Source organism: Pongo pygmaeus, chromosome 3, assembly GCF_028885625.2.
Source record: "Pongo pygmaeus isolate AG05252 chromosome 3, NHGRI_mPonPyg2-v2.0_pri, whole genome shotgun sequence".
Taxonomy (NCBI): Eukaryota; Metazoa; Chordata; class Mammalia; order Primates; family Hominidae; genus Pongo; species Pongo pygmaeus.
This window is the reverse complement of record NC_072376.2, coordinates 198,427,313-198,446,483: the sequence shown is the minus strand read 5'-3', so window position 1 is coordinate 198,446,483 and position 19,171 is coordinate 198,427,313. Positions and strand designations below refer to the sequence as shown.

Sequence of the window (19,171 nt, the reverse complement as noted above, 5' to 3'; positions counted from 1 at the left end):
AGTATTAAGATTGGACAACTACTTACATGCCAAGTCCCCCTTTGATTTCCACAGTAACATGTATTTTTAGTTTTAACGTAGTACTTTCAACTTTAAAGGTCTAAAATAACTAGCGACTTGAAATCTTAAGGGAAAGGTCATTTGTCTCAGTAGCCAAATCGTTTACTTACTACATACATCCTGAAGCATGTTGGTTTATTCCCAGAACACTTCCATTTCAGCAAATCTGAAGACAATGTGTTTACTTAGTGTATATGCACTATTTTAATTTATATTTTTATTTTTTGGTTACTTCCAGAAGAGAATTCATATCCTCAGCAAGCTAGCACTAAAGGGAACCACAGAGGTCATATTGTCCACCTTCTTTCTGGAACAGGGACGAAATTTGAGACTCAAGAAAGGTGAGCCTTCTAAGAAAGATTAATTTCAGGAATTAATTTTTTAAAGAGTACAATGTTTTTATTCACCAATAAACTGAAAGTCAATTTCTAGATGTTTCTTTCTCGCGTATGTTTGATTTGTTGTATTGGTAAGCAAAGCCCTGGGAAGGAAGCTTTACCTGCTCCTCAGACTCACCCATCTTCACCGTGACTGATCGGGACATAGTGAGGTCCGTGAGGCTCCTTGCAGGATGCAGCCAGTCAAGGCCAATCACGAAGACTGTTCTCCCTGAGGTATTTCTTGGTGAGGCATTTTAAGGACCTTTTAGAAATTGTTTCTCAGAAACAACTGTGATTTTATTTTTGAAGCATTCACTGTTAACGTCTGTGAGATTTTCAGTTTTTCCATTGATTTTAACCTTTTAGAAACTGTTCAAAATTTCCAGAATCAAAAGTTCCATCTTCTATTGAATGAGTAAGGTCCAAATTAAACTTCCATGTTGACCACGTATGCTTCTTGTCTTTCTTTGGCATCATCTTGAGAGCTGGCCATATGATATGAGGGCAGGAATTAACGTTTGTGTGAATCTAAGTACTTTTGTTAGATCTCTAAGCCTACAATTGGCAATACATCTGCACTAGAGTCCAAACTACCAATCCACACTGTAGTCCACCAGTGAACTCACCTATGCTTTGCAGCAATTCCTCATTGAAGATACTGGCATATGCATTACCTGCCCTGTACTAACACCAGCAAACCATTATCATGGGTCTAAAAGTCATCACATTTAGGCCGGACATGGTGGTTCATGCCTATAATCTCAGCCCTCTGGGAGGCTGAGGCAGGAGAATCACTTGAGGCCAAGAGTTGAAGACCAGCCTGGGCAACATAGTGAGACCCTACCTCTACAAAAATAAAATAAATTAACCAGGTGTGGTGGCACATGCCTGTAGTCCCAGCTACTCAAGAAGCTGTAGTAGGATCACTTGAGCCCAGGAGGTTGAGGCTGCCGTGAGCTGAGATCACACCACTGCACTACAGCCTGAGTGACAGAGTGAGGTCCTGCCTAAAAAAAAAAAAAAAAAATTCACATTTTTCTCACACAAACAAATCATGAAACATTTATCTGCACATAGCATTAAGATAGCTACTATATTATGTTCATTAAGTAACCCTTGAGAGGCTTAGCACATGTAGGTCTTGGTGAGTCTCTGTCTGAGTGGTACATAATTCAGAGAAAAGACAGAGAATCTAGATAATATATTCATCTTACATATGGTCAACAAGTACTGTATTTTTAAGAATTTTAAGAAACTGCAGAGTTTGAGAATTTTAAGAAGCTTCTTCTGATTAGATCAGCATTTCAGGAACTCCTTGTTGGACTTAGCTTTCACCTTACAATAATTCTCCAATCTTTATGTTGGAAGAAATAAATCAGATTTAGGACGTGATCATTTGATGTGTATGTATTTACCTTTTGCTGCATCACTAGGGAGCAGTTATTAAGTATAGTTCTACGAATCTCATTATTGAGGTGGTTTCCAGCATAGCAGGTGTAGTCGATAACCATGGCTACTGAGTGTGACTGGACCTCTCTACTGAGGCCTCACAGACATGCTGCCGTATAACCTCACTTCTGGCCAGGTGCAGTGGCTCACGCCTATAATCTCAGCACTTTGGGAGGCCAAGGTGGGTGGATCACCTGAGGTCAGGAGTTCGAGACCAGCCTGACTAACATGGTGAAACCCTGTCTCCACTAAATACAAAAAAATTAGCCAGACGTGGTGGTGCATGCCTGTAATCCCAACTACTTGGGAGGCTGGAAGGCTGAGGCAGGAGAATCGCTTGAACCCAGGAGGAGGTGGAGGTTGCAGTGAGCCAAGATTGTGCCATTGCACTCCAGCCTGAGTGACAAGAGCGAAAACTCTGTCTCCAAAAAAAAAAGAAAAGAAAAGAAACGAAATTCACTGCCTTGCTCTCCTCTCTCCGCTCATTCCTTAGAGAAAGGATTCCACTGGATCTTTTTCTGTTAGACCTTGTGTCACTTAGGATGAGGCTCTGTGTGAGTAAAAGAAACTTGGCTCCTATGTCTTAAACAGGACAGAAGCATGTTTTTCTGTTCCATAAGAGAAGAATGGAGGCAGCAGCCCATGCTGATGTGGCGGCTCCAGGGTATTACCCAGGCTCTCTACCTTCCAAAGCTGTTTCCTGCCTTCAGGGTCACATCGTGGTTCCAACAGCTGCTGGAGCTCTGGACTTCATGTTCTTGTGGCAGTCCTGAAGAAGGGGAAAAGGTGGAATGGTGGAAAGGGCTTCCTTCTAGCTGAGTCTGTTCACTTTAAGCACGATTCTCAGGGCACTTGCAAACACTTCTGCTTAGGCCGGGCGCGGTGGCTCACGCCTGTAATCCCAGCACTTTGGGAGGCTGAGGCGGGCGGATCACCTGAGGTCGGGAGTTCGAGACCAGCCTGACCCACATGGAGAAACCCCGTCTCCACTAAAAATACAAAATTAGCTGGGCGTGGTGGCGCATGCCTGTAAACTCAGCTACTTGGGAGCCTGAGGCAGGAGAATCACTTGAACCCAGGAGGCGGAGGCTGTGGTGAGCCGAGATTGTGCCATTGCACTCCAGCCTGGGCAATAAGAACAAAACTCCGTCTCAAAAAAAAAAAAAAAAAAAAAAAAAAACCAACCAAACAAAAAAACACTTCTGCTTTTGTCTTACCGGTGGAATTTAGTCAGGTGGATAAACCTAGCTGCAAAGACGGCTGGGAAATGTAGTCTTTATTCTGAGTAGCTTTTCTGACCGGCTAGGAAGGGAGGGAGGGAGGACGGTGGATGTTGTGGTAGAAAACTAAGCTTCTGCCAGATCACTTAGGTAGAATAGTCTGTCTATATCCATGAAGGCTTAATGCCTCATAACTAGCGACCACTATTTTATAGAAATAACCTGTATGGATGCATGATTGATGCAATTAGTGCAGTCAGCAGTCATCTGGACATCCTCAAAGAAGCTCAGAGATTGTTCTTGTGTCATAGGAGCGTATTCGCAGTAATGGTTTATTCCGTACTTGAATGTTTTCAACTGTAAGAATTCATATAAAGCAAATTTAAACTAAAATCACAAAAATACATCCACTGTATATATTTAACAAAGTCTTCAGGGAATATAATAGACTGAAGTAAAACTGTGAGACATCTAAAACACAGTAAAAGGCTATAAAATAACTAATGGCCTTTAATGAAAGAATTAACTAAAGTATGGTTGCCTAATACAACCCCCCAAATAAGCTTTTTGTTAATTTTTAGGGAGGTTGAGGAACTCCAGCACCAACTTATATATTCTACATCCTATGTCTTTGAGTAGGTTTACTAATCATAGGTCTTTGAAGACAACTTTCTTTACAACTTGTGCTACCATTTATTAGTCGTGTAATTTTACAAGGAGGTTTATTGAAGTATAATTTACATATGACAAAATTCACCCATTGTAAGTGATTTTAGTAAATTTGTTGAGTTGTGGAACTGCCACCACAAACCAGTTTTAGAACATTTCCATCTGCTTTCTGCTTCTGTAAGTTTGTTTTTACTAGATATTTCCTATAAATGGAATCAATTATGCAATATGTATTTCTGTCTAACTTCTTGCGCTTAATGGTTTTAAAGTTCATCCATGTTGTAGCATGTAAAGAAATCCATTCCTTTTCATTGCTGAATAGTATTCTATTGTAGGAATGTACCATATTTTGCATATTCATTCATCAGTGGATAGCTATTTAGACTGTTTCCAGTTTTTGACTAGCATGAATAATAGTGCTATAAACTTTTGTGTACATGTCTTTGTGTGGACATGGATTTTCATTTTTCTGATAGATTCTTAGAAATAGAATGGCTGGGTTGTATTATTAGTTTGTTTAAGTTTTTAAGAAACTGCCAAACTGCATTCCAAAGTGTCTGTACCATTTTACAATTGTAGTAGCAATACATAAGGGTTTCAATTTCCCTATTTCCTTAACAGCAGTTGTTATTATCTGTCTTTTTCATCATAGCCATCCTAGTGGGTGTCTAGAGGTATCTTCTTCTGGTTTTAATTTGCATTTCCCTAATGAATAATAGTTTTGAGCATCTTTTCTTTGTATATTAGACATTGACATTTCACCTTTGGGAAAATGTCTATTCAAATCTTTTGCTCATTTAAAAAATTTGGTCATTTGGTAAGAACTTTCTATGTGTTGGTCATTGTAAATGCTCTCTATATATTCTAGATTTAAGTCTTTTATCACATGTATGATTTGCACACATCTTATCCCAGCCTGTGACTTGTCTTTTTATGTTCTCACTCGTGTCTTTTTTTTTTGAGACAGGGTCTCACTGGGTCATCCAGGCTGGAGTGCAATGGCACAATCACAGCTCACTACAGCTTGACCTTCTGGGCTCAGGTAATTCTCCCACCTCAGCCCCCGGAGTAGCTGGGACTACAAGTGTGCACCACCACACCCAGCTATTTTTGTATTTTGGGTAGAGATGGGGATCTCACCATGTTGCCCAGGCTGGTCTTGAACTGCTGGGCTCAAGGGATCCACCTGCCTTGGCCTCCCAAAGTGTTGGGGATTACAGTCACGAGCCACTGCGCCCAGCCCATTGGTGTCTTTTAAGCACAAAAGTTTTAAATTTTGATCTAGTCCAGCTTATCAATGTTTTCTTTTATGGTTTGTGCTTTTGGTGTTGAGTTGTAGGATTCTGAACAAGTTGTCTAACCTCTTCGAGCTTCAGTTCCTTTGTCTATGAAATCGTAATAATCATTCTTACCTCAAAGGTAACTGTAATTTAAATCTGATTTCTTTGTATGTGTCTGGAAAAGAGGGAGGTATAAGCAGTGACTGCAAGTTTAATTTTCAACTTCCTGTTAAGTTTCATAAGTTCTTGGTACTTACGGCTGGCTTGCTGGGAGCAGGGAACTTGGTATGTGTAAAAGTTACTGAATGTATCTGCTAATACATTTTGCCCTCATCTTGGATCCAAGCGATCAAGCTTCACAGATGGAAGGAAATGAACAGGTGAGGTAAGGGGAACTGAAGTACATAGGGGGTTAATAACTGGTTGAAGTTGCCTGGGAAAGGGAGTGGTGAGGAGTAGGAGGGAGAGATTACGAAGGAGCTTAAGGAAACTTCTGGGGTAATAGAAATGGTAGCAATAATCTTGACTGTAATGATGGTTTCATGGGTATATACATATGTCAAAACGTATCAAATTATACACGTTAAATATTGCTGTTTCATTGTACGTCATTTACCCCAATAAACCTTTTTTAAAAAAATTTTAAAGAGAATGGTCACACCTGTTAGGATGGCTATTTTTTTTTTTTAAAGAAGCAAGTGTTGGGCCAGGCCTGGTGGGTCACGCCTGTAATTCCAGCACTTTGGGAGGCCAAGGTAGGCAGATCGCTTGAGCTCAGGAGTTTGAGACCAGCCTAGGAAACATGGGGAAACCCTGTATCCACCAAAACTAAAAAAATTAGCTGGGCATGGATGCATTCACCTGTGATCCCAGCTATTTGGGAGGCTGAGGTGGGAGAATCGATTAAGCCCAGGAGGCAGAGGCTGCAGTGAGCCAGGATGGCACCAGTGCACTCCAGCCTGGGTGACAGAGTGAGACCTTATCTCAATTAAAAACAAAACTAAACAAAAAAACAAGTATTGGCTGAGTATATGGGAAGACTGAAACCCTCACACATTACTGGTAGGAATAAGAAATGGTACTGACACTGTGGAAAACAGATTGGCAGTTTCTCAAAAAAGTTAAACATAGAATTACCATATGATCTGGCAATTTTACTTCTGGGTACATATCGAAAAGAACTGAAAGCAAGGACTTGAGCAGATATTTGTTCATAGCAGCATTATTCACAATAGTTAAAAAGATGAAAACAACCCAAGTGTGTATCAACAGATGAATAGATCAACAAAACGTGGTATATACCTACAGCAGAATATTATTCAGCCTTAAAAATGAAAGAAATTCTGATACATACTGCAACATGGATGAACCCTGAACTCATTATGCTAGATGAAAGAAACCAGACACAAAGGGACAAATATTGCATGATTCTATTTATGTGAATAGGTAACTCCTAGAGACAGAACCTAGAGTAGAGATTACCAGGGACTGAGGGAGGTGCGGATGGAAATTTGTTGTTTAATGAGCACAGAGTTTCTGCTTGGGATGATGTAAAAGGTCTGGAAATGGATAATGGTGATGGTTGCACAATATTTTGAATGTATTTAACGCCATTGAACGGTACATGTAAAAATGGTTAAAATGGTAACTTTTATGTTATTCTATTTTCACAACAAAAAATGCAAAAAAGAGAATGGATGAAGTGATATGAGTTTAAGCAGTGATAACAATAAAAGAGGTATAGTGGGAAGCTGACAAGTCAGCCTCAGGGATAAGTCCAGAAATCGGGAGATTCCGTTTCCTTCCTGGTTTCTTGATCCTACCGCTCACGCCTATCCATTATTATAAATTTATTCTCCCATTTCTTTACTCCCTCATTTTCAGGTGCTTAAATGGGAGCATGGAGAAATGTAAAGTGGAAAATAAGTGGAATGCATTGAGCCTGGAGAGGAGAAGACTTGGGGGAGGTCTTGACAGCTGTGTTGAAATATTTACAGGGCTGTCAGGTAGAGGAAAGAGGAGGCTTATTCTGTGTGCTTCAGATGACAGAAACAGGATTTCATGGGAAGCAGATCTTTTTTGCCTCCAAAAAAGGGATAACATTTTTGCCTCCAAAAAAGGAATAACATTTTAATAGTAGGAATAACATTTTAATAATAGGACAGTCTATGAATGGAATAGATGCCTTGGAATGCTGGAAGTGGGTAAATAGAGGCTGGGGATGTTGCAGAGGGGATTGCTGCATTTGATGGGAATTTGGACCAGGTGGTCTCTGTATTAGCAACCCAACAGGAAGAAGGAAGTTTCAGCTGGGATTTTTGAAGCTTATCAAATGAAAGAGCTATTTACAGAGATGTGAGCAGGATTGAGGAAGCCTACAAAGGATCCTGAAGTACCCAAGAACAAGCAACAGTGGGAAGGCCCCACCATCAGGCCTGAGGGAGCAAAGTGGAGCAGTGCTGTTCAAGGAGACCATGGGGGCTGTAGGAGAGTGGTCAGCAACAGCTGGAAGGGGGACCTCCCCCAGCAGGAACTGGTAGTTCCAGAGGGAGCACAATTCTGCCAGAGGCAGAATTTTGCCAAGGCAAAGAAGCAGCCGGGCTAGAACTTCCCGGCCTCCATTTCCTGCCATCTCTCACTGGCAAATCGAGTTCGAACGCAGAGGCACAGGAGCTCAGGGGATGCAGTTTGCAGGGAGAGATGACCTTTGTAAGGTACTGAGCAGGGCGGAGAAGCGTGTCTGTAAGGTTTCTTCCATCTCAGAGACCTTTGAGTCCCCTCACCCCCCGAAACGTCAAACTTGAAGAGATCAAAAGACCTGAAGATTACACTACTCTATGAATGACCAGTTCATCCTGTGAACGTAAAGATGGGATTGAGTTACCGCAGTTTCAATAAGGATCAGGGAAATGCCCTTGATAAGCCAAGATGGGAGAGAAGCTGTCAGTCAGTCAACATGTATTTATTGGGACCTACTGTACACTAGGCATTCTTCTAAAGACTGTAGATCCACTGGTGAGCAACATGGAAATTCCTCTCCTGTTACACACTAAAAATAGGAGGCAGACAATAAGCACACAAGCACATCACTCAAGGTGCCATCACACGACACAATACATTGGTTAAGATCATGACCTGTATCATTTCCTAATTGTGTGACCTTCGTTAAGTGACTCAATCTGTGTCTCTGTTCCATACGTGTAAATGAGGATCAACGACTGTACCTCTGCAGTAGGGTTGTTATGAGGCTATAGCTACTTAGTACATATAAATCCTTTAGAACAGTGCTGAGCACATATAGCAATGTTTGTTATGATTATGAGCAGGCAGTATTAAGTACTAGGTGAGAGAAGAGCTAATAAAGCAGAAAATATCAGAGAAAAGAAAATGGTGGGTCTGGGCATGATAGGAAACATGAGAGGCAAGCTGGGGGCTGGTGAGCAGACTTGCCATTAGGAAAGGTCCAGAGCTTCTAGAGGAAAGGGGGAAGTAGCCACCCAAACCCTCACAGAATCCTGTCAACATCTCCAGGGACGAATCAAGCCACTCTACAGAAAGTACACTTGTACGGCCTGTTAATGCTGAGGTTGAATTCATTAGAAGAAATTGTGCAATATAGAATCAAATCATTTTTAAGCATTTAAAAGCAAGAAGCAGAAGTGAACCGTGCTTAAAAGAGGCAGGCACATAGTATCTAAGAGCTTGGGCTCTGCAATTAGACTGGCACAAGTTCAAATCCCAGCTCTGCCATTCACTATTATCTGACCTGGGAAGGGTTACTTAGCCTTATTGATGACTAGTTTCCTCTTGTGGAAAATGGAAATAATCATAGCTATCTCACAGGTTATTTTGAGTCTGAAAGGACATATTCTATGATAATTGCTTTGCACAATGCCTGGAATATTCTAAGGCATCAATACATGTTGCTGTTGCTTACTGCTATCATTATAAAAAGAGAGAATGAACATCTGTGCATGACTTGGAAAGGGTGAACATGGTAAGATATGGATGCATTTTGCTTTAGTTGCTTTGTATGATGTTCGGGCTTATAAAAGATAACTTTTGAATTTCTTTGCCAGCTCTGAATCTCCCACCACTAAGGAGAAGCATCCTATCTATGATGCCCTCACAAAACCAGAACATCTGCTCGTGTTCTGCACGAGCAGTTATCAACAAAAAGGTCTCCCAACACTCAATGGAAAACAAAGTATTTTAATGATAAAATTCAGTACATGAGCTATGTTTATTTTTGATTATTTTGACATTTCAAGCTCAGAAACAGCATTCGTGAAATGGGGATTGCTGGTGAAAATTAAATGGAAAATTGGCACTTAAAAATTTTGCATTTTTTTCCAGCTAATTCCTTTCTAAATACAATCTATTCCTTAAAGAGTCTTGCTGTGATGATTTCTGCTCATTTCTTTCTTGGTAGTTTCCAATAAATCAAACTTCATAGATAACAAGAGAATAACAAAATGATAAAGGTGCTTCTTTCCTTCCCTTCAGAAAATACTCATTTGCAGATTTTTTAGAGTACAAATGAAAGCCTGAATGTCGAAGTCTTGTTTGTTTTTAAATGACAAGTTGTTCCGGGGCTACATATACTTTGACTTTCAAGTATTCATTCGTACTCTGTGAAAAAATTGGCAAGTGAGTAGGAACTTAAAATAAAAGCTGAAGAAATAACAAAGAAACACTAGAAAAGAAAAAAAGAAAAAACTCAGTATCTGTGAAGCGCAATAAAATGAAGCACAACAGAAAGGGAAAAAAAAATGCCAAGTTGCGTCGCCAGGAATAATAAACCACGGTATTTCCAAGAAGATGTTTTTATAAAATACATTGGAGTAGATCTTGACTTTTACTCCTTTTTTTCACTCTGTCACAGTATTAAAATAAAATGTTCATTATTTGGAATAATGGGAAAGAAGGCTTATCTATCCATTATGGGGGAAAACCGAAACGTGGAGTGTTACTACTTCAAGCAGCACTATCCATATTACAAATAAAAACCTAACTAGGAGTAAGTGATTTAAAAATTCCTATTCAAAGCAGGCATACATCACTACATCGCAATGTGCCACAAACAAAATAAAACTTTAACACAGGAAAATTAATTATGGGATTTAAAAGTTGAAAACACACCTAAGGAATTCATAATTTTATGAAGGTTTGGCTTATAACTGTTATTGATTTTAGACTGACTGTCCCTTTACTCTTAGGTAAGTCCAAGGTGATTTATGAGGAGATAAATTATTTTGAAGGTTTTATTCTTTAGGTAGTTTGGTATTTAGTGCCAAAATACCCACTTTCAAAATAGTGGAGAATAAATTAATGATGTTCAGCAGTATAGAAAAGTCCTCTACGTTTTCCCTGTTCACCTTTAGAACTTAATCATTTATATAGCACTTGGGTGCTAAATATTTTAAGGACCAAGAATAACTGAATATGTGAGAGAAGATCTTGCTGTTGTATTTGAAGGAGTTTCCCTTGTTTTTTTTTCTTTTTTCATTCTTTCATTTTCTCCCCTTTTGGAGAAAGCTTACCTCTTTGTAATTCAAGAGGGGTCTCGAATTCACCTTGAGAGGCAACCATATATTATGAAATGCGTTGTTTCCTGAGTCCACATCATTTGCTTAGCATCCCTTACCAATTTAGTAGAAAGATTCTCCTCCAGGGATTGTCAGCTGTCATATATCTCTTTTGCAGAGTAAGTGGGTCTTTCTCCTCAAGGAGAATTCACTGGCTTGGTGTTACTGGCTTCAATACGTGTGTGACTTCTTTTCCGAATCCCCCACGCTGAGTTCTTGTGTTCCCTTCCCCCAAAGGTCACGTCCTACACAGCGTCCCCACTGTGCTGGGTGGGCAGGAACACAGAATGAACATTTTTATTCATCATTATTTGCCTAAACCTAGAGGAAATGGGATCATGATTGATTTCACCCTCAGGTTCCCTCTACAAACTATGTTGTCATACATACAGAGTAATTATTTGTTTTTCACTCCTTAGGCGTGTATAGCAGGTGAAGATGGGTTCTCTGCTTTTCAGTTTGGGCAGGGCACTATTCAATAGTGAACACGACACACAGGATGGCTGATTCAATCTCCTTATTTCTTCCAGTGGTCGCACTGAGACGATTTCAAGCATGTACAAGATCAAGGATCCATAAGACCTTTTTATTTTGTGTAACTTTTGTGGGTTTCCACGGAACTCCGGAAGTGCTGTACCTTCTTTTAAAAATTAAATTAAATTAACTAAAAAGAGAAAGAAAAAGAGCCTGCATTTTCCAGGGTTTCCCCAGAGGCTTTTTTATCGTTTAAACTAACCAGGATTTTCCACATATTGACATAAGCATTCATTTGCTAATCTGTTGGACATTCAACTGCATGGAGTCTTCCCCAGAATCTTGAATGAAGCTGAAATACTCGGGTCCTTAGGACTGCTTGAGTCCTGCATCGTTCCCTGAACACATATGGTTTTTCCTCCTCTATCTCCTTAGATAAAAGTCAGTGCTGATCGCCTTAAGGAAAGAATGAGTTAAATGGACCCATATTCTAGGCCTGGATCTAAAAATCCCAGCCTTTTCAGAGGCCCCTTAGCATCTGCAGCAGCGAGGTCATTTGCACATACATAAATAAATAAATTAACAATGAATAAATAATCTAATCCCAGCCACACAATGCCACCTTGCAGATTTGATCCTTTGCAGCTCCTAGTGAATTTGTCCATTTCTAATTCTTTTTGATAAAGTCCTCAGATACTTGCTGACTGTCAGGCTCATTTTCTTATTGTTTTCGCTTGATTAGTTCTGTATGACCTAAGGTCGCCCTTAAAATCCACATTTCTCGTGAAGACTCCAAAAGGCCTTCTTTTTAGAACGCACCCCCCAGAAAAGGATGGAAAGTGCCTGCCGTTTCTCCACACAAAAGCCAGGCAGGTTTTTCGTCACTGGCCTCCTGAAGCAGCCCTTCGTTCACCCAAGCGCAAAAATATCTCATTAGGGGCTACCGTGTTTTTGTAGCCTCTTTATCCAGTGCACTTGGGTGTGCCTGTGTCAGGTCTCCCACATCCTGGAGGAGCTGGGCCACCTCCCCTTTAACCCTGCTGGGCTGCCCGTCAGTGACAGCACCAGGCCCGGCACCTGCCCACCCATACTGAGTGCCTGAGGTTGTTTTTTCCTGGTCTTCTGAAAAGATGCTGGTCTTTATGGGGGCTGGAGAGGAGTGGAGGAGGGTTGCTTTTTTTTCCTTTTAAAAGCTGGCTGGGGTCGGGCGCGGTGGCTCACGTCTGTAATCCCAGTACTTTGGGAGGCCGAGGAGGGCGGATCACAAGGTCAAGAGATCGAGACCATTCTGGCCAACACAGTGAAACCTCGTCTCTACGAAAAATACAAAAAATTAGCTGGGCTTGGTGGTGGGCGCCTGTAGTTCCACCTACTCAGGAGGCTGAGGCAGGAGAACGGCGTGAACCTGGCAGGCGGAGGTTGCCGTGAGCCGAGATCGCGCCACTGCACTCCAGCCTGAGCGACAGAGTGAGACTCTGTCTCAAAGGAAAAAAAAAAAAAAAAAAAAAAAAAACTGGCTGGGAGGTTGCTGCCTGTCCCTCATTTTCAGGCTGCACACTCACTTGAGGCTGTGGGTCCAGGGATGGGAGCACTGTCTAATTCTCCAGTCTGTGTGCTCCCCAGGTCGGGGCAGGGCCTCACCTTATACCGTGGAGGCCGCCTGACACCGCACGGGCACTGCTCACTCACTGCTCATGCTCTGCTGTACTAGAAGGTCAGCTTTTCCTTGAATGGGAAAAGAAGTAACACTTTGTGTTGGTTCAATAAATAGACTTAATTAATGGGAACCCAATTCCTCTCTTCTGTTTTTATTGAAAAATTCACAAAGACTGTTTAAATCAACTGTTCAGTATCCTTCAACAATTCTGATAGAGTGTTCCATTTTTGATTGTCAAGTCTTTTGGAATTTTAAGATTTTGTTTGTAATTTTTTTTCATTTCTTCTTCTGGACCATCAAATAAAACCCTGCTATATTACATGGAGTCTTACAGTTGTTACTTTCTAGCAGCAGTGAATCTCTTGGGTTCCCAAGGAAGATGTTAATGAAAATTGTACCACATGAAAGTTTGAAAAAGTGGGCTCCACTACCCACCTGGAAATCTACTACACAATTAAATTTTAAAATCTCATTGTAGACTTCCTTTTATGTGATGAAATTTAAGAATGGATTTTTATATATTTTGGTGTATTTCAGCAATTTTCCAAAAGGACAAATTACCTAGGCCGAATTGCCAAAGCCCTCCAAGAATTTGGTGCCATCACCTGAATTTGAAAAAGGTGATTAGTCTTGACCCCAGTCAAGTTACTCTTGTTAACGAGCACCTCAGCTTAGGAAGCTCTGGAAGAGCACGCTTTGTGTGATACATGGGGAGGTGAGCTCTGAACACAGTGATATTTCCTGAGTCGAGGATGTTCCAACTCAAACAAGCCCTTCAGGCACCAGAAGGCATGGATTTACACCCATCGTCTCTGAACCATTAAAAAAAAAGACTTTCAGGCTGGGCGTGGTGTAATCCCAGCTACTCAGGAGCTGAGGCAGGAGAATTGCTAGAACCTGGGAGGCAGAAGTTGCAGTGAGCTGAGATCACGCCACTGCACTCATGCCTGGCGACAGAGCAAGACTCTGTTTAAACAAACACACAAACACAAAAAATTTTCATCTTCAAAGAATTAATCATCTCGGGATAGTAATGGGAAAGAGAAAATGTCGCCTCAAGCACTTGCCTTACCATTTTGTGTCCAGTGCTTACTATTCTCCCACAGTTATGCAGGCTGCTCTTTGAGGCTCTGGAACTCAGGACAATCGACGTTCTATGTTACTAAGGAAGGAAGAGGGGTTGTTGGAGTGATTCTACCTTTCTTTTCAGGACAGGGTTACCCAGACTTTGTGATGAGAAATCTCTATTGGATGTTCTTGAGCATTGCAAAGAGAAATTTGTGAAAAAGCAGAAGCCTCTGCATTCTGAGAGAGCCTGCAGTGTTGGGAGCAGGCCCCCAAAATCTGGCCATAAACTGGCCCCAAAACTGGCCATAAACAAAATCTCTGCAGCACTGTGACATGTTCATAATGCCCCTAACGCCCGAGCTGGAAGGTTGTGGGTTCACAGGAATGAGGGCAAGGAACACCTGGCCCGCCCAGGGCGGAAAACCGCTTAAAGACATTCTTAAGCCACAAACAACAGCGTGAGCGATCTGTGCCTTAAGGACATGCTCTGCTGCAGCTAACTAGCCCAACCTATTCCTTTAATTCGGTCCATCCCTTCATTTCCCATAAGGAATACTTTTAGTTAATCGAATATCTATAGAAACAATGCTAATGACTAGCTTGCTGTTAATAAATATGTGGGTAAATCTCTGTTCGGGGCTCTCAGCTCTGAAGGCTGTGAGATCCCTGATTTCCCACTTCACACCTCTATATTTCTGTGTGTGTGTCTTTAATTCCTCTAGCGCCACTGGGTTAGGGTCTCCCCCACCAAACTGGTCTCAGCAAGTGGCGTCCATTATGGGGGGCTCGAATCCAGGTCGAACGGTCGCCAGAGAAACGGTTGGAACGGAATACTAGCTGGAGGACACCCGAGTACTCTTAAAGCAATCCCCATGGTGAGTAAGAAGTGGAGCTCGGAAGCGGCAGGGTAACAATGGGACAAGTGTGGAGTCTGGTTCGTTCCACCTTGGAACTTTTTCACACTGATGATGAGGAGGAAGGAGAGTATAGCGAAGTAACAGAAGAGGTTACAGAGAATGTTTATTTACCAGCTAAAGCTAAAGCAGCAAAGGAAGGAGAGGTTCATCCCTACCCTTCTGCACCCCCTCCTTATTATTCTGAAGTAAAAGACCCTCCAGATCTTTCTTTTCTGGAGGACACTGGGTGAAAAGTAGTTGCCCCAGTGACTGTTTGAGCAGCGCCTCGAGTGACTGCTCTTAGTTCTATTCAGGCAGGAATTCAGCAAGCTAGATAAGAGGATGATTTAGAGGCTTGGCAGTTCTCAGTTAGAATACACCCCCCAGATCAACAGGGAAATATTATATCTACATTTGAGCCTTTTCGTTTTAAATTACTCAAAGAATTTAAACAAGCTATAAATCAGTATGGACCAGGTTCTCCTTTTATAATGGGACTGTTAAAGAATATTCTGTTTCCAGTTGAATGATTCCTATTGACTGGGACACTCTTACTCGAGCTTGTCTAACTCCTGCTCAGTTCTTACAATTTAAAACTTGGTGAACAGATGAAGCTTCCATTCAGGCTGCTCACAATGCCCAGGCCCAACCTCAAATTAATACAACTACAGACCAACTTTTGGGAGTTGGCAGCTAGGCTGGTTTAGATGCACAACTGGTCATGCAGGATGATGCCATAGAACAGCTCAGAGGAGTGTGCATTAGAGCTTGGGAAAACACTTCAGGTGGAGAAAAATACCCTTTCTTTAGTGCTATAAAACAGAGACCAAGAGAACCATACGTGGATTTTATAGCTCAGTTACAGGAGTCTCTTAAAAAGATGATTGCAGATTCGGCTGCTCAGGATATAGTGTTGCAGTTATTAGCTTTCGACAATGCTAATCCCGATTGCCAGGCTGCTCTGCGACCTATCAGAGGGAAAGCACATTTAGTTGAATATATCAAGGCCTGTGATGGTATCGGAGGTAATCTGCATAAAGCCACTCTGCTAGCACAGACAATGGCAGGACTGAGAGTGGAGAAAGGAAATGCTCCATTTCCTGGAGCTTGTTTTAACTGTGGGAGGCATGGTCATACCAAAAAAGAATGTAGAAAAAATCAGCGAGTCAGGCCACCAGATAGGGGAAAAAAGAAAACTGTTGAGCCTGAAATATGTCCAAAATGTAAAAAAGGAAAACATTGGGCTAATCAGTGTCACTCTAAGTTTGATAAAGATGGGAACCCGATTTTGGGAAACGCCATGAGGGGCCCATCCCAGGCCCCGTTCTAAACTGGGGCATTTCCAGCTGAGGCCATTCCCTCACCCCCGTACAATGTCTGTCCCCTGCCACAGCCAGTAGTGCTGCAGTAGATTTATGCTGCACAAAAGCTGTGAGCCTTCTGCCTGGGGAACCCCCACAAAAGGTCCCAACAGGAGTCTGTGGACCCTTGCCAGCGGTGATGATAGAATTACTTTTAGGAAGGTCTAGTTTAGGTTTAAAAGGGGTACAAACATATACAGGAGTCATTGATTCAGATTCCAATGGGGAAATTCAAATTGTCATATCTACTTCTGTTCCCTGGAAAGCAGAGCCAGGAGAGTGCATAGCACAGCTCCTGATTGTGCCGTATGTGCGAATGGGAAAAAGTGAAATTAAACAAACAGGAGGATTTGGAAGCACAAACAAACAAGACAAAGCAGCTTATTGGGTAAATCAAATTACTGATAAACTTCCTACCTGTGAAATAACTATTCAGGGAAAGAAATTTAAAGGTTTGGTAGATACAGGAGCAGACATTTCAATCATTTCTCTACAGCACTAGCTGTCCGCGTGGCCAGTTCAACCCATTCAATTTAACGTGGTTGGAGTTGGTAAATCCACTGAAGTATATCAAAGTAGTTATATTTTGCATTGTGAAGGGCCTGATGGACAACCTGGGACTATTCAACCAATTATAACTTCTGTACCTAAAAATTTATGGGGAAGAGATTTATTAGAACAATGGGGAGCACAAGTTCTAATTCCAGAACAGGTATATAGCCCTCATAATCAACATACAATGCATGAAATGGGGTATGTCCCTGGTATAGGACTAGAAAAAAATTTGCAAGTTTTCAAAAAACCACTTTAAATGGAAAGACAAAGTTCCCACCAAAGATTAGGAAATAATTTTTGATGGCAGCCATTGTTAAGCCTCCAGAACCTATACCTTTAAAATGGTTAACAGATAAGCCAATTTGGACAGAACAATGGCCGCTAAGTAAAGAGAAACTGGAGGCTTTAGAGAAATTAGTTACTGAACAATTAGAAAATGGGCACATAGCTCCAACATTTTCCCCTTGGAATTCTCCAGTTTTCGTAATTAATAAAAAATCAGGTAAACGGAGAATGTTAAATGACTTAAGAGCCATCAATTCAGTTATCCAACCTATGGGAGCATTAGAGCCAGGGTTGCCTTCTCCTGCTATAATTCCAAAAATTGGCCTTTAATAGTCATAGATTTAAAAGACTGTTTCTTTACTATCCCCTTAGCTGAGCAAGACTGTGAACGGTTTGCATTTACAATTCCCGCAGTAAACAATCTGCAGCGTGCTAAGTGTTATCATTGGAAAGTGTTGCCACAGGACGTGTTTTAACAGTCCCACAATTTGCCAGATATATGTGGGGCAAGCAATTGAACCTACTCATAAAAAATTTTCACAGTGTTACATTATTCAGTATATGGATGATATACTTTGTGCCGCCCCCACTCGAGAAATATTACTCCAATGTTATGATCACTTGCAAAATTCGATTTCTCATGCTGGTTTAATTATAGCTCCTGACAAAATTCAGACTACTACTTCTTAATCCTATTTGGGGACCTTAGTAAATGACCCTACCATTGTGCCCCAGACAGTAATCATACATAGGGGTCTACTAAAAACATTAAATGACTTTCAGAAATTACTAGGGGACATTTATTGGATACGACCTGCTCTAGGCGTTCCTACCTATGCCATGAGTAATCTGTTTTCTGTCCTTAGAGGAAATCCTAGTCTTACTAGCCCTCGGTAATTAACAAAGGAGACTGAGGTCGAGTTACAACTGATTGAGAAGAAAGTCCATAAGGCTCAAATAAATAGAAAGATCCAGAGAAGACTCTAGATTTGCTAATTTTTTCAACTTGACATTCAGCTACTGGTGTTATTATCCAAGAATGGGACTTAGTAGAGTGGCTTTCTCTTCCACATACTAATTCACGGACTCTAACTCCTTATTCAGATCAAATTGCTACTATGATAGGAATTGGGAGAACTCAGATTGTTAAATTACATGGATATGATCCTGGAAAAATTATTGTCCCTCTCATGAAGGCACAAATACAGCAAGCTTTTATAAATAGTCTTACTTGGCAAACCCATTTAACTGACTTTGTGGGTATTCTCGATAATCATTTTCCTAAAACGAAGCTGTTTCAGGTTTTGAAATTAACTAACTGGATTCTCCCTAAAATAATTAAATTTAAACCAATTGAAGGTGCTGCAAATGTTTTTACAGATGGGTCTAGTAATGGTAAAGCTTCCTATTTTGGCTCAAAAAGTAAAGTTTTCCAGACATCCTATACTTCAGCTGAAAAAGCAGAGCTTGTAGCTGTAATTGGGGTATTGACTGCTTTTGATATGCCTATTAATGTGATTTCTCATTCTTCATACGTGGTTCATTCCACACAGTAAACTGAAAATGCTCAGTTACGATTTCATACAGATGAACAACTGATGACTTTATTTACCCAATTGCAAACATTGCAAACAGCAGTTAGAAGTAGAATGCACCCTTTTTACGTCACTCACATTAGGGCTCCTACATCTCTTCCAGGACCTTTGACTGAAGGGAATCAAATGGCTGATCACCTAGTTGCTAATGCAATATCTGATGCTAGACACTTTCACATTTTAACCCATGTTAATGCCTCTGGTCTCAAACACAGATACAGCATTACCTGGAAAGAAGCTAAAGCTATTATCCAGTGATGCCCAACTTGCCTCATCTTTTACAGGAGGAGTTAATCCTCGAGGATTGGAACCTAAGTCTCTTTGGCAAATGGATGTCACACATGTTCCCTCGTTTGGGAGACTAGCTTGTGTACATGTATGTGTGGACACCTTTTCTCACTTTGTCTGGGCTACATGCCAAACAGGAGAGTCTTCTGCCTGTGTTAAACGTCACCTTTTGTAGTGTTTTGCAGTGATGGCATTCCAGCTTCTATTAAAACGGATAATGCCCCAGGCTATGCTAGCCAAGCTCTAGCTACATTTTTCTCTATGTGGAATATTAAACACATTACTGGTATCCCATATAATTCTCAAGGACAAGCCATAGTGGAAAGAATGAATCTCTCCCTAAAAC

General features: G+C 41.1%; 1 long non-coding RNA gene across 1 annotated transcript; it reads right to left on the bottom strand.

The window, feature by feature from the left end:
- Positions 1-286: 286 nt before the first annotated feature.
- LOC129034672 (uncharacterized) lies at positions 287-14,701 on the bottom strand. Its single transcript, XR_008501971.1, has 6 exons — positions 14,531-14,701; positions 13,850-13,939; positions 12,762-12,845; positions 3,332-3,466; positions 2,574-2,658; positions 287-925 (listed from the first exon to the last, which is right to left on the bottom strand). It is a non-coding gene; the product is annotated as an uncharacterized LOC129034672 (long non-coding RNA).
- Between the last annotated feature and the right edge of the window lie 4,470 nt (positions 14,702-19,171).